Below are 14,359 nucleotides of genomic sequence, written 5' to 3' on the forward strand. Positions count from 1 at the left end.
GTTCTGATTAAAATTGATTTTGGAAGCTCTTTTGGTGTTTCTGTGGAGGGACAGGTTCTCAGAGTTTTCTACTTTCCCATTCTTGCTGAGACCATGCCAGCACAATGTCCTTGGGATTCATCATGTTGTTTCAGACATTCATTCTTTTTTATTGCTGACTGCTATTCTACTGTATTGATGCACTACAATGTATCTGATTGACAGTTACAGGTGTTCATTGTTTCCAAATTTTGACTACTATGAAGAAGCCCTAAAAATTCACCTATAGGTCTCTGTGTGGATATATCCTGTGACTTATCTTTCATTTGCCTAGCAGTGAGATTACTGGTTGTATGGTTTTATGAATTGTATTTCCTTCAGATTCCTACATTGAAGCCTAACCCCCAGTACCCCAAAATGTGGCTATATTTGGAGATAAGGCCTTTAAAGAGGTACTTAAGTTCAAGTGGAGTTGTTATGATGGACCCTAATTCAATATATCTAGTGTAGTTATGGGAAAAGATGAGGATCCACAGAGAGACACCAGGGGTGTGCATGCACAGAGGAAAGACCATGAGCACACAGCAAGAAGGGGGCTCTCTGAAAACCATGGAAGAAATCAAACCTGTCAGTACCTTGAGATAGCCTCCAGAATGTGTTTTTTTTTTTTTTTTTTGAGACAGGCTAGGGTGCAGTGGTACAATCTCAGCTCACTGTAACCTCCTTCTCCCAGGTTCAAGCGATTCTCTTGCCTCAGCCTCCTGAGTAGCTGGTACTACAGGCACACACCACCATGCCTGGCTAATTTTTGTATTTTTAGTAGAGACAGGGTTTCACCATATTGGCCAGCCTGGTCTTGAACTCTTGATTTCTCATGATCTGCCTGCCTGGGCCTCCCAAAGTGCTAGGATTACAGGGGTGAGCCACCATACCCAGCTGTGTTAAAGCTATTTTTTAATGACAGCCCTAGCAAACTACAGGTTGAGTATCCTTTATCTAAAATACTTGGGACCAGAAGTGTTTTGGATTTTGAATTTTTTAAGAGTTTGGAGTATTTGCACTATACTTGCCAGCTGAGCATCCCCTATCAGAAAATCTGAAATCTGAGCATCATGTCAGCACTCTAAAAGTTTCCACTTTTGAAGCATTTCAGATTTTTAATTTTCAGATTAGGGCTGCTCAACCTGTTTTATATATATGCGTGTGTATGTGTGTAAACATATATGTGTGTGTATATATGTATATATATTGTGTGCATGTGTATTTAATTTTATAAGAAATTGTCAAGCTATTTTCTAAAGTGGCTGTGACATTTTACAGTCTCACCAGTAATACATGAGAGTTTCAGTTGCTCTGCATCCTTGTCAGCACTTGGTACTGTTGTAATTTTTAATTCTAGTCATTCCATTAGGTACAGTCATTGTTCAGTGTTCACAGGGAATTGACTTCCACACCTCCTGCAGATACCAAAATTTGCAGATGTTCAAGTCCCTTATATAAGATGATGTAGTATTTATGTAAAACTACACACATCCTTATGCTTTAAATCATCTTTAGATTACATATAGTACCTAATACAATGTAAATGCTACTAAATAGTTGTTAAATTTTTGTTTATTGTTTTTAAATTTGTATTATTTTTATTGTCTTGTTATTTTATTTATTTTTCAAATATTTTCAATCCAAGGTTGGTTGAATCCACAGATATGGAGAGCTGATTATATGCCATAGGATTTAATTATGTCTTAAATTTGTGTTTCCCTAATGACTTAATAACATCGAGCATCTTGTATTCTTATTTGCCACTCAATATGGTTTTAATTTGCAATTTTCTGATGATTAGCGATACTGGATGCATACTTATTGGCCATTTGTAAGGTGCCTGCTCAAGTCTTTTACCCATTTAAAAAATAAGATATCAGTCTTTTTCTTTTGGAGTTGTAGCTGTTCTTTACACGTTCTGGATACAAGTACTTTGTTGTATATCTGTATTGCAAATGTCTTCTCTTAATGGTGTCTTTTGATAAATTTAGCTTGCATGTCACTCTCTTAATGGTGTCTTTTGATTTAGCTTGCATGTCACTCTCTTAATGGTGTCTTTTGATAAAAAGAATTTTAATGAAGTATTATTTTCCATGTATAGTGTTATGCTTATTTTTTAATCTCCGTATGATAAATTTTTGTCTATGTCAAGATTTTAAAAGTATTCTCCTATGTTTTCTTCTAAAACCATTATTTTATTCTTCATACTTAGGTCTATGTCCATTTCAAATTAATTTGTTGTGCATGTGTATGAGATAGGCATCATATTCTCTTGTCCAATTGATTCACCACTATTTACTAAAAAAATGCACAAAATTTAACTATGGATAATATTTGCAGAATGGAAGGCGGTGGTATTCCAACATGAGAAAATGGAAGGCATTACCAGTGAAATTATATATTTAGGTCTGTTTGAGGTGGATGTCAATTTATTTATTTATTTATTTATTTTAATTTTTATTTTATTTTTTTTTGTGAAACAGGGTCTTGCTCCATTGCTCAGACAGGAGTACAATGATGCAATCATAGCTCACTGTAGCTTTAAACTCCTGTGCTCAAGCGATTTTTCTGCCTCAGCCTCTTGAGTCACTGGGACTACAAAGGTGTGCAACCATGCCCAGCTAAGATGTCAAATTTTAATATCCATACATATTATCTATTATAGATGTTGATTCCTGGATATGCCTCCATTCTTTTCTCTCCCTCCCTATGCCTGCAACATTCAGACCAAGAAGTCTGGTGTGGATCACAATTTGTCAGTTACCCTTTGAAAAATGCTGGTAAAATCAGGGTAGGTGCTGTACTGTCTTTCTTTCTCAGATCAAGCTAATATAATTACCTTAAAAATTTTGTGGACTTTTATAATCAGTTTATAATTCGCCCCTCATATAAAAGCCAAGCCCACAAACCTCTTGATATAAGTATTTATCTTCCTTAGACGCTCTGAAGCTGTTGTGGGACAATGACCTTATATTCCTGGAGGCCCTGCTGTTTAAACAGAGAAAGTCTGCAAGATAAACTCTTAAAATCCCCAGAAGACCTTCTTCTGTCTGTCTGCAAGGACCTCGGAGATGCCACCTTAAATTTCCCTGACTTCTTAATAAAAGATCTCACAGCTCTATGCTAGATTTGGTTTTGCTCTGAAGCTATTTGATAATAGTTTCCTGCCTAACGTAGACTCCTACCACCGATGGGACAAGATTAACTAAAAGATTTGCGAAAAGACACTGGAAAAAAAAAAAGTTTAGAAATCATTCAACCGGAAGATTTGTGTAATGCTCTGGCTGTTAATTTGCACTCCTCCTTCTAATAAAAACTTTCTTTGCAAGACACCTGTTATTTTCTTTTCTCAATAATAAATGACTTTTGACAAAACTATTTATAGAACTTAGTGGAGCATTGATGCTTGAGTCTGGTCCTTTTAGCACTCTGAACATTAGATCCTCTATTGTCAGGCTAGAAGCTGAAAGGAGTTTGTTGCTGGTAATCTTGGTGCTTCTGTAATGCCGATTTCTTTTCAAACTCCTGAACCAGTGGGAATTGAGATCTCCCATAACAGTCCAAATACACTCAATAGAAGAAAATTAAATTATAAAATAATAACTTTTAAAACCAAAGAAGGAAAAAAGTGGTAAAAAATATTTTTCTTTAGAAATCCCCTTCTTTGCTGGCAATTTTACAGGAGGTAGACTCTGACAAACTGGAGTGAGATTCTAAGCATAATGAATATCTTTTGGTTACAATTTAAATGGTGTCACAAATTCTGTTCTTCTTTATTGCTAACCTCAAAAAATTAGAGGACTGATTCATAAGAGCAAAATGCAAGATCAGTAGTCTATTTACCCCATTATTTGACTGAGATTAGCACCAGTGGAAGATTTGTGGGATGACATTGTTTTATCTCAGTTGTTTCTAAAATGAAATGAAATAAATCTTAATCTTGGTTTTGAGTTCTACTCTGTGGTTGGTGCTGTAAGCCAGGTCCATATGGAAGCAGATTTTTTGGCAATCACGGATGTTATTACCAAGACACAATAGAAAATGGGACTTAGCAGACCAACGTCCTCATCAACAAGCTGTCATTGAGTAGTGATTTTTGATGAGATGCTAGAGAACACTGAGGTTTTGAAAGTCTGAGTTTACGATCATTATACAAGCAAAAGTAAATTACTCACTACATCAAATGTGCATGTGTAATTTTTGGTCAGTTGAAGAAATGAATGCCTGGTGAACATGGCAAATCATAAGCCAAAACAAAAATAATGAAGTTTTAAATAATAGGGCAGTTGCAGATGAACATGAAATATTTGGGTTTGGGTTAGATGATTTCTTGATCCCTTCTTGAACATAGATTTTCCATGGTGCTGGAAAAATCAGATTAATGAGAGAATTCATTTAAAAAACTGAAGATCAAGTAGTACATCATTCTGGGAGAATATGAGTAAAGAACAAAAATGAGCTCAAGTATATGACATGTAGGGTTTTCCCTTCAGCTTGCCAGGGAAGCACTACTCCATCCTCAAAGGCATACGAGCCACTGAGGATGATGTCTGTGGATAGAAGTAAGCCAGTGAAGGAGCAAGCCAATGCTATCTGCAAACATTTCTCCCTGGGATGCAAAATAAGTTTGCGTGTCATCAAGGATCTACTTTGGGAGGACTGGGATGGATTCTGCCTAGCATAAACAAGATCCACTGTAAAGCAAATGTATTGAGTGTCTTCAATGTCCTAGTGAAGCTAGTTGGGCAACCAATTGTCCCAAGTTGCCTAGGAGTAAGGGATTTTCCAGCATGTGAGATTTTGAGTGATAAAATTGAAAAAGTCTTAGACAAGCTGGTATGAGATGGTTAATGTAGTTATGAGAAAACCAAGCAGGGCCAGATCCCCTTGGTAGTACGGATCCATGATTCCAGTAAGAAGAGTATGTCCCTTCTCTGTCTGTTCGGTGGCTGGAGAAACACATAAACGACCACCTGGAAGCTTCGACTTTCAGATCAAATAGGACATATTTATCTCCTGATAGAAGTCTTCCTCCCCTGGCAACCAAGACCTCTAAATATGCAGAGATCATTAGGTATAATAATAAGAGCCGGCGGGGTGCAGTGGCTTATACCTGTAATCCCAGCACTTTGGGAGGCCGAGGTGGGCAGATCACCTGAGGTCAGGAGTTCAAAACCAACTTGGCCAACATGGCGAAACCCTGTCTCTGCTAAAAATACAAAAATTACCCAGCATGCCGGCATGCGCCTATAATCCCAGCTACTCGGGAGGCTGAGTCAGGAGAATCACTTGAACCCGGGAGGCAGAGGTTGCAGTGAGAGGAGATTGCACCACTGCACTCCAGCCTGGGAGACAGAGCAAGACTCTGCCTCAAAAAAAAAGGGGGGAAAAAATTAAGAGCCATTCTCACTTCTTCCTTTTGGTTTCTGCATCTATATATTTTGTCTACAGATTTTTAAAAAAGTCATACAGCTTTGTAGCTGATTTGAAGCACATATTGCATCTGGTAGAATAGCACTCTAATGCCATGGTCTCTGTCTCTCATTTGTCACCAAAGCTGTTTTTTTTGATAGCCATTCCAACCATTCTGTAATGTTAGCTGCTTCTTGTGAATTCTTTGCCCATTGCCTCACTCTGCTGTGAAATCAGTTTGTCAGAAGCAATGTTGTGTCAGAAGAGCCATGTGGGTGAGGTTTCCACTGAAGTCAAGGAAAGAGAAGCATTTCAAGAAGTGATCAGTGGTATCCTATGTAGCAGAGAGGTTCTACCAGATGGATGAAGACTGAGATGCTTCCCTAGAGTTAGCAGCAGGAATGTCATTGGTGACTTTGGTGAAAAGTGTTTCAGAATCTAGTTGTGGGTACAGAAGCAGACTACCATAATATGAGGAGTGAATGTGAGTGAAAATACTCAGTCAAGTAAGTGACTCCTTTTTTCTTTTTTTTTTTAGAAGAGATCTCACTCTATCACCCAGGCTGGAGTGCGGTGGTGCAATCTCAGCTTACTGCAACCTCCACCTCCCTGGCTCAAGCAATCCTCCCACCTCAGTCTCTGGAATAGCTGGGACTATAGGCACACACCACCATGCCCAGCTAATTTTTGTATTTTTTTTGGGAGAGATGGGGTTTTACCATGTTTCCCAGGCTGGTCTCAAACTCCTGAGCTCGAGCTATCCACTCACCTCAGCTTTCCAAAGTGCCGGGATCACAGGTGTGAGCCATCACGCACATCCTAAATAAGTGACTCTTAACTAACCAATCAGCCAATCAACCAACCAACCAACCAACCAACCAACCAAAAACCTGGCTTTGCAAGAAATGAGGTAGATGGGATAATTTGGAGTTGAAAGTAACTTTTTTTTCCCATTTAAGTGGAGAGAGCTCTCAATGCACTAATGACTGACAGAGAGGGAGAGGTTGGAAATATAGACGGAATGGGCATTGCTGATGGAGTGAGGTCCCTGAGGGGGCTGAAAAGGCTGACATCCAGAGCTCTGTGTCATGAGACTTGGCATCTAGAGAAATTATTCTACAGCCTTCATAGAATAATGATTTGTAATGGAACTTGGAATCTATTTACCTTTTCTCATAAATAGAAAATTTCCAAAACAATATACAGAAGTACCAAAGGGTGCCTTTAAAAAAATTGTTGACTCAGATCAAAGAAATTGGTAAGTTGGAGATGTGGTCAAAAATAAATGGAACAAAGCCTGTGAAGGTTAATCACAGAGCTGTCATACTACAGGGGGGAAAAACACTGGGTAAGGGCTGGCTGGGATACAAGCATTACCGCAAAGGAGCTGAATAGGAGTCAGTAAACAGGAGCGAGGTTTAAAATGTGAGCGCCACTTTGGAGGACAAAAATTTTTGAACGCGTGTTTTACATTCAAACACCTAACAGGATGCTATGCATGTTATAAATATTTGCTGACTTGATTTGATTTGTTGCTACTGATCTGCCCTCGCCTGGTCATATTAAGAGTTATTTGGACAGCAGTGGTGATGGTTTATGCTGACATATCCACATTCTCTTGCCTGATTCCTCAGGCCAGGTCCCTGCAACATAGCTGGTCAGGATGAAGGTTGTGCAGGCAGTGGAAGAGAACTTTTTTGTTTTTTGTTTCTCTCTTATATGACACGTTTATGGCAGCCTGCTGCCTGTATGTTGACCAAATTTTTTATTTAGGCCTTGTTGAAGAGCTAATACTGATCAACTAAAACTGATCTAACCTTCCAAACAAATACAACTTGTCAAGTGAGGACTAAAGAACTACAAAGTAACCTTCCATTACTGGGAGCATTCTTTAGGGATCTCACTAGCAAAAATGTAGCATTCACTATTAGAGAGAGCCATGGAAAACCTTTGAGACTTCCCCAACCGCACCCCAACGCCCCAAAGACGAGGAGAGCACTGGCAGCATAAGATGCATGGGTAATTGGATTAGAGGATGAAGGCTGCAAGGTTGATTTTTAGTAAACACTTTAAAGTATTTACAGAAAAAGTAACCACCACAAAAGACACAAGAAAAGGTTGCAAACCACTGGGTTTTGCTCTTACATTTTTTTTTCTGCAATTTTTCTACAATAGCCATAGTTTTGTTTTCTTCTTCCTCTTTCTTTTTCTTTTTTTTTTTTTTTTAGGACGGAGTCTTGCTCTGTCGCCCAGGATGGAGTGCAGTGGCGCCATCTCAGCTCACCGCAAGCTCCGCCTCCCGGGTTCACGCCATTCTCCTGCACCAGCATCCAGAATAGCTGGGACTACAGGCGCACGCCACAATGCCCGGCTAATTTTTTGTATTTTTAGTAGAGACGGGGTTTCACCATGTTAGTCAGGATGGTCTCGATCTCCTGATCTCGTCGTCCACCCGTCTCGGCCTCCCAAAGTGGTGGGATTACAGGCGTGAGCCACCGCAGCCGACCTCAATAGCCACAGTTTCCTTTTGGATTTTTCCCTCAGTATTTTATTGTGAAAATTGGGAAGCATGCAGAAATGTTGAAAAACAGTGCAATGTACACCTGTACACCTACCACTTAGATCCAACAACTGTTGACATTTTTCCATGTTATCTTTATCTATATACATATTTACTAAATTATTTGAAATGAAAGTAAGTTACAGACATCATTAATTTACTCTTAAGTACTTAAATGGGTGTTTCTGAAACACAAGGATATTGTACATAATTCTGTAGTATAAGCACACATATAATAATTCCCAAGAAAATCTAATATTATTCAATATTCAGTCCATATTCAAACACCTCCCATTTGTACCAAAAACATCTTTCATAACTTTGTTTTTTGTATGGGGATCCAATCAAGGGTAACTTACCATGTTTCTTTGTTCCGTCTGTTTTAATATATATTAAAATATATAACAGTCTTCCCAAATTTATTTGTTAATTTTAAAGTCAGAAAGAAATAGATGTTAAAAAAAACCCATGATATTATTTAAAAGTTTTGCATGTGTTACTTCATTTAGTATTTACTATCACAATTACAATAAAAGTATGCAGATATTTAAAAAGAAAGAAATAAAAATGTTACTCAGGGTTATCTCTAGATATAAAACTATAGGTGATTTTTCAAAACTTCTTTTTAATTTTTAATTTTTATTTTTTCTCACAATGAACATGAAATTTAAAATGTTTATAAGATTGAAGCCGGGTGCGGTGGCTCATGCCTGTAATCCCAGAAGTTTGAGAAACCGAGATTGAAGCCGGGTGCGGTGGCTCATGCCTGTAATCCCAGAAGTTTGAGAAACCGAGGAGGGTTGTTCACTTGAGGTCAGGAGTTGGAGACCAGCCTGGCCAGCATGGTGAAACCCCGTCTCTACTAAAAATACAAAAAATTAGCCGGGCGCACTGGCAGGCATCTGTAATCCCAGCTACTTGGGAGGCTGAGGCAGGAGGATCATTTGAACCTGGGAGGCAGAGGTTGTAGTGAGCCGAGGTTGTGCTATTGCATTCCAGCCTGGGCAATGAGAGCAAAACTCCATCTCAAAAAAAAAAAAAAAAGTTTCTGAGATTGAGTTCAGAGTGATAGAAGAAGTACATAACTGTGAAGGACATTAAACCTTTAAACACTGGGTAAGTAGCTGTTGAGAAAGGGTGTTGAATTATATGTAAAATTTTTAAAAAATAAGGGCTGGGCTGGGCATGGTGGCTCATGCCTGTAATCCCAGCCCTTTGGGAGGTTGAGGCGAATGGATAGCTTGAGCCCAGAAGTTCGAGACCATCCTGGGCAAAATGGCGAAACCCTGTCTCTACAAAAAATAAAAAAATTAGCCTAGTGTGGTGGCGTGTGCCTGTAGTCCCAGCTATTTGGGGGGCTGAGGTAGGTAAATTGCTTGAGCCCCACAGGTTGAGCCTGCTGTGAGCTGAGATTGCGCCACTGCACTCCAGCCTGGGCATCGGGAGTGAGACCTTGTCTCTCTCCCCTGCCTTCCCACCACCCCCCTAAAAAAGGATTCCCCCCTATGTGGTGAGGCTAAGAGAGGTTTGGGCTAAAAGTGAGAAGAAAGAGATCAAATCTCCTTTTTTTTCCTGCTGTTCAAGCAGGTTGTAAACTAGCCTGTTAGCACGTGGGGAATAGTTTGGTAGAGAGGAAGGAGCTTGAACTTTGGAGTTTCAGTCCCAACTCTGCCACTTAGTAGCCATTTGACCTTAGGCAGGTTATTTCATTCATTCTTTCTATTTTTTCCTCCTTTTGCACACTTCTGTGTTGTGAATTATTTCCTTTCCTAAGCCTGCTTTCTCATCTGTAAAGTGAGGGTAATTACATCCCATGAGGTTGTTACAATTGGCAATTATATATAGTATATGAAAAGTAGCTACTAGGGTGGTTATTATTATCAGATACATTATAGGTTAAATAATGCCTATTTATATTTAGACCCTATAATAAGGTGGACTCTGTTATATAGTTATATGCTATTTTGTAGCTTTAAAATATTTTAAAATACATTATCTCATTTATTAATAATTCTCACACTAACTCTTAGAGCTAACTCTTGGCCTCCATTAATTAGTGAGGAAACTAAAGCTCTGGGAAATGAAGTAACTTGTCCAAAGTCTCATTACTAGAAAGGGGCAGAACCAGGAGGAAAATCAGGTTTTGTAGTTGCAAATTCAATACTTAAAAAGAAAAAACAAATTATTATAAGGAAGTGTATAAAAAAATCACAGAATCAAGCATCCAAGTGGCTTGGATTTTTCCTTCCAATTGCTAGGTGTACTTGGACAAAAATGTACACATTTCAATGCTACATTCTGTTAGAAAAATTTGCATGAAACTGGTTGATAGCCAATATAATATTGCTGATTTAAAGTTACGTATCTTATTATTTATGCAAGTGACAAAAAAGATATCATAAGCAAAAATTATGTATAAATGAAAATTCACATTTTAGTTGTTTGTGTACCTAAAGATTTACACCTTGGGAGTCAACATAGTATTGGGGCATGTACATGGGAATTGGAGTCAAACAGCTCTAGGTTCAAGTACCAGTTTGTGAGCCTTGTGTCTTTGCACTAGTTAGTTACCCGTGTGAGCCTGTTACTACAATATGGGGTTGTTTCGAGGACCACATGAGCTAAGATATGTTAAATACCTGGCACAGTGCATATACACGACAAATACTAGTTTCTCTGTCATCATTTAATCCATTAGTTTCCATTTCACTAGCAGCCTTTGAGGATGGGAGACATTAAGGTGGTTTTAATCACGTTAAGGAATGTTACATAATAGCTTTACTTCTCCACCTACTTCTGCCCAAATTTCCCTTGAAAGACTACAGGGATGTCTTGAGACTGCATGAACAAAGTAGAAATTTCCTTCTGCTTGAATAAGCTTTCTTGCAGCTATTATTTTTAAAAGTGAAAGAAGGCTGTTCCATTTATCTATTACATGACAAATTATAAAAAAAATCGCAAAAATTATTTTATTTGTATGGGGTCAGAATTTGGTGGGGTCAGAAACTCAGGCAGTGCTTGGTTAGGTGATATTTTTGCTCCATGTGGTATTAACTGGGGTCGCTTGGTGGCATTAAACTTGTAGCGTGGATGGTCTGGAGTTCAAGAAGTCTTCATTTATATTTCTGCCGTCTTGGTGGGGACAGATGGAAGATGGTCCAGTTGAACTCCTCTCCCACCCGGTGTAGTCTCAGGGCCTCTCTACACGATTTTCCAGAAGTTGGCAAAGCATCACTTCTGCCATATTCATTGGTCACAGCAGTCGCAGAATCCTTCTAGATTCAAGAGGGAGGTCTACAGATCCCACCTTTCATGCAATGAGTGGCAGATAATTTTCAGTCATCTTTAATCTGTTATGAAAGCACATGCTTGAAGACACAGGTCAAAGGAGCACAGTGCAGACCTTTATGAAGCATCTTTCTGTGACAGATACTTTGCTAGAATAGCTGATGACTTCTAGATCTGCAGCTGAAGAAGTTTCTGCAGCTGATGAATCTTCCCTCTCCATTACTTGGGTGAAAGTGGACCTGGAATCCTCCAGTTGCTTCCATCATACTTTCATTTCTGCCATCCCTGATCTTGTGGAGTCAAGAGATATAATCTGTTACTCACGCATTACTCAAATCTCTACACAAGTCACCACTTATGGGAAAACTACTCTAGTCAAAACAGGAATAGCCAGCTTGTCCTCCATCTGCAGGACAGGAATGTATTATTTGTCTTTAAAACTTTCCCCAAACTCAGAAGAAAGAGTTGTTACATGCAAAAAATTCAGAAGACAGTCTTCAGTAAATTGCAATTTTGTTAAATTAAGAAAAAAAAGGATGTGAACTCTTTAGGTAACAGTATTTAGACTTTATAGCTTTCAATAAAATTTAATTTATTAGTTGTTGCAACTAGAGGCACCTCAGATGCTGGGTGTGTTGCTGATCCTTTTTAACAAGTTAGTTGTTGGTTTCAGTGGCACTGGAGGGTAGTAAATAGCAGGCAAAGTTAATTATATCTTAGGTTAATTATATGTTAACTATAGCTAATTTTTATACTACACTTCAAAACCTGGAGGTTGGTGTTAATTCATAATAGGGCGTGCCTATTATGCATAACGCTAGAGATGCATAGTATTTCTAGTGAATCTTTTTTTTTTTTTTTTTTTAAAGACAGTCTTGCTCTGTTGCCCAGGCTGGAGTGCGGTGGCGCCATCTCGGTTTACTGCAACCTCCGCCTCCCGGGTTCAAGCGATTCTCCTGCCTCAGTCTCCCTAGTCGCTGGGATTACAGGCGTACACCACCATGCCCGGCTAAGTTTTGTATTTTAGTAGAGTTGGGGTTTCGCCATGTTGGCCAGGGTGGTCTGGAACTCCTGACGTCGGGTGATCAGCCCAGCTCGGCCTCCCAAAGTGCTGGGATTACAGGTGTGAGCCACTGCGCCCAGCCTCTAGTAAATCTTTTTGTTTTGATGTGAATAAATAGAAAGCTTATAAAAAATAAAGCATTCAACCACTTCCCTTTCAATAGTCAAAGTTCAAACGCCAGAAAAGCTGAAATAGGTGATACAAAGTCATCCTTTAATATAGGCAGCAGTATATTTTGAGAAAATTCTAAACTCCACTTACTGTCTGTCTTACTTACGAGTGCACCGAAGTATTATTGCCTGTAACTGACATTGCGGTTTTACTGGTCAGGAAAATGATATAATTTTTTAATTCTAACCTAAAACCTGCTTTAGTACTAACCTGAGGAAATTACATGGTTGTTTGTAAGCTAATCAAGAGCCCTTAAACTCCATTACATAAATGATACACTTCCCCTTTGTATTAAGGGACTAATGGCTTCGCTTTTCAACAAAGCTGGATCTTCTGGCACATGCTCAGAAGATAGCCAGTACTTCAGAGATAGATTGCTTTGAGGGCTCTGGAGCCGCTGAGGGGCACAGTAATCCTAATGAGAAAGGAAAAAGAGGACGCCTCTGGAGTTAAAATAAGACAGAATGCATCTGTGGAGAACGGTGACTGAAGACTGGCAGAATTCTCAATATCTCAGGCCACTTATACACCGCGCAGTTTTCATTTGTATTTTGGAGGTGCTCTAGAAAACTTAGAAATGATTAGAATAAAAAGTATAGATACTTTTAACCAGCCCATGTGCAGGAAATTCTGTTGGTGTAGAAACGGTTCTGCTGTTCATTTCTTAACTGCTTCTGTTCCGACTTTGTCAGATGTAGGGCGAGGTGGTGGTGGTGGTGAGTCCTAATTTTTTGTATCTCTATCCAGTCTGGAAGTGTTTGGATTATTTTAAACCTTCATAACATTTGCGGAGAGCTTGGAGTGTTTTGTACATGTAGTGGGGCAGTGCCTAGCCTCCTGTGAGAGATTGATCATGTATAAACAATCCACACAAAACTCACTTGCCAGTGGACCGGGAGGATCGCTGCCATCCTTTCAGCAAAGAGCTAAACGAATAAGCAGAGATCCGGGCCCATCCATCCTCGCGCAGCAGTTTCTAAATTTTCACCCCGGCTTCATGAATGGCTACCAGCTGGCAGACACAACACTTTCGTAATATTTGCACACGATTTATTTGGGTCGCTGTCTTTTCTTTCCTTTTTTTTTGAGAGAAACGGAGAGTCTCACTCTCTCACCCAGGCTGGAGCGCAGTGGTGAGATCTCGGCTCACTGCAACCTCCGCCTCCTGGATTCATGCGATTCTCCTGCCTTAGCTTCCCAAGTAGCTGGGGCTACAGGCGTGCGCCACTACGCCCAGCTAATTTTTTGTATTTTTTTTTTTGTAGAGACGGGGTTTCACTATATGTTGGCCACGCTGGTCTTGAACTCCTGACCTCAGGTGATTCGCCTGCCTCGGCCTCCCAAAGTACTGGGATTACAGGCGTGAACCACCGTGCCCGACCATTATGTGGGTCGCTTTCTAATTTCTTTCTCCGTTTGTAGCTAGCGTTGCCCGAAGGAGATTTCAGAGATCCCCTGGAGAAAGGGACGGGGGATGTAATTTTCCAGTAATTTCCGGGGGAAATCTGGAACAGTCAGGGGGTAAATCTAGTGCCGTTTGCTTAAGTTAAAAGAAAGGCGTGGGGAGCCAGGTGGTGCCCTGGAGGGAGGGCCGCGCAAGACGAGACCAATCTCTGGGACAGGGGAGAGCGGGGCTACTGAACGCAAGGGATTCCGCGGAGCCTGCAGCTCCTGAACGTCCACCTTCGGCCCAGCTGGGGGACGCGGTCTCGGGAGGAAAGCCTGGAATCCCGAGCCGGCCAGCCGCGAGTTGCGAGTAACGGAGCGCGTGGGCAGGCGCGCGAAGGCAGAAGCGGGCCGGCGTCTGTCCCTTTAAGGGGCCGGTCTCCCGGCGCCGCCGGCCC

This window comes from Colobus angolensis, unplaced genomic scaffold (assembly GCF_000951035.1).
Source record: "Colobus angolensis palliatus isolate OR3802 unplaced genomic scaffold, Cang.pa_1.0 Scaffold57, whole genome shotgun sequence".
NCBI lineage: Eukaryota > Metazoa > Chordata > Mammalia > Primates > Cercopithecidae > Colobus > Colobus angolensis.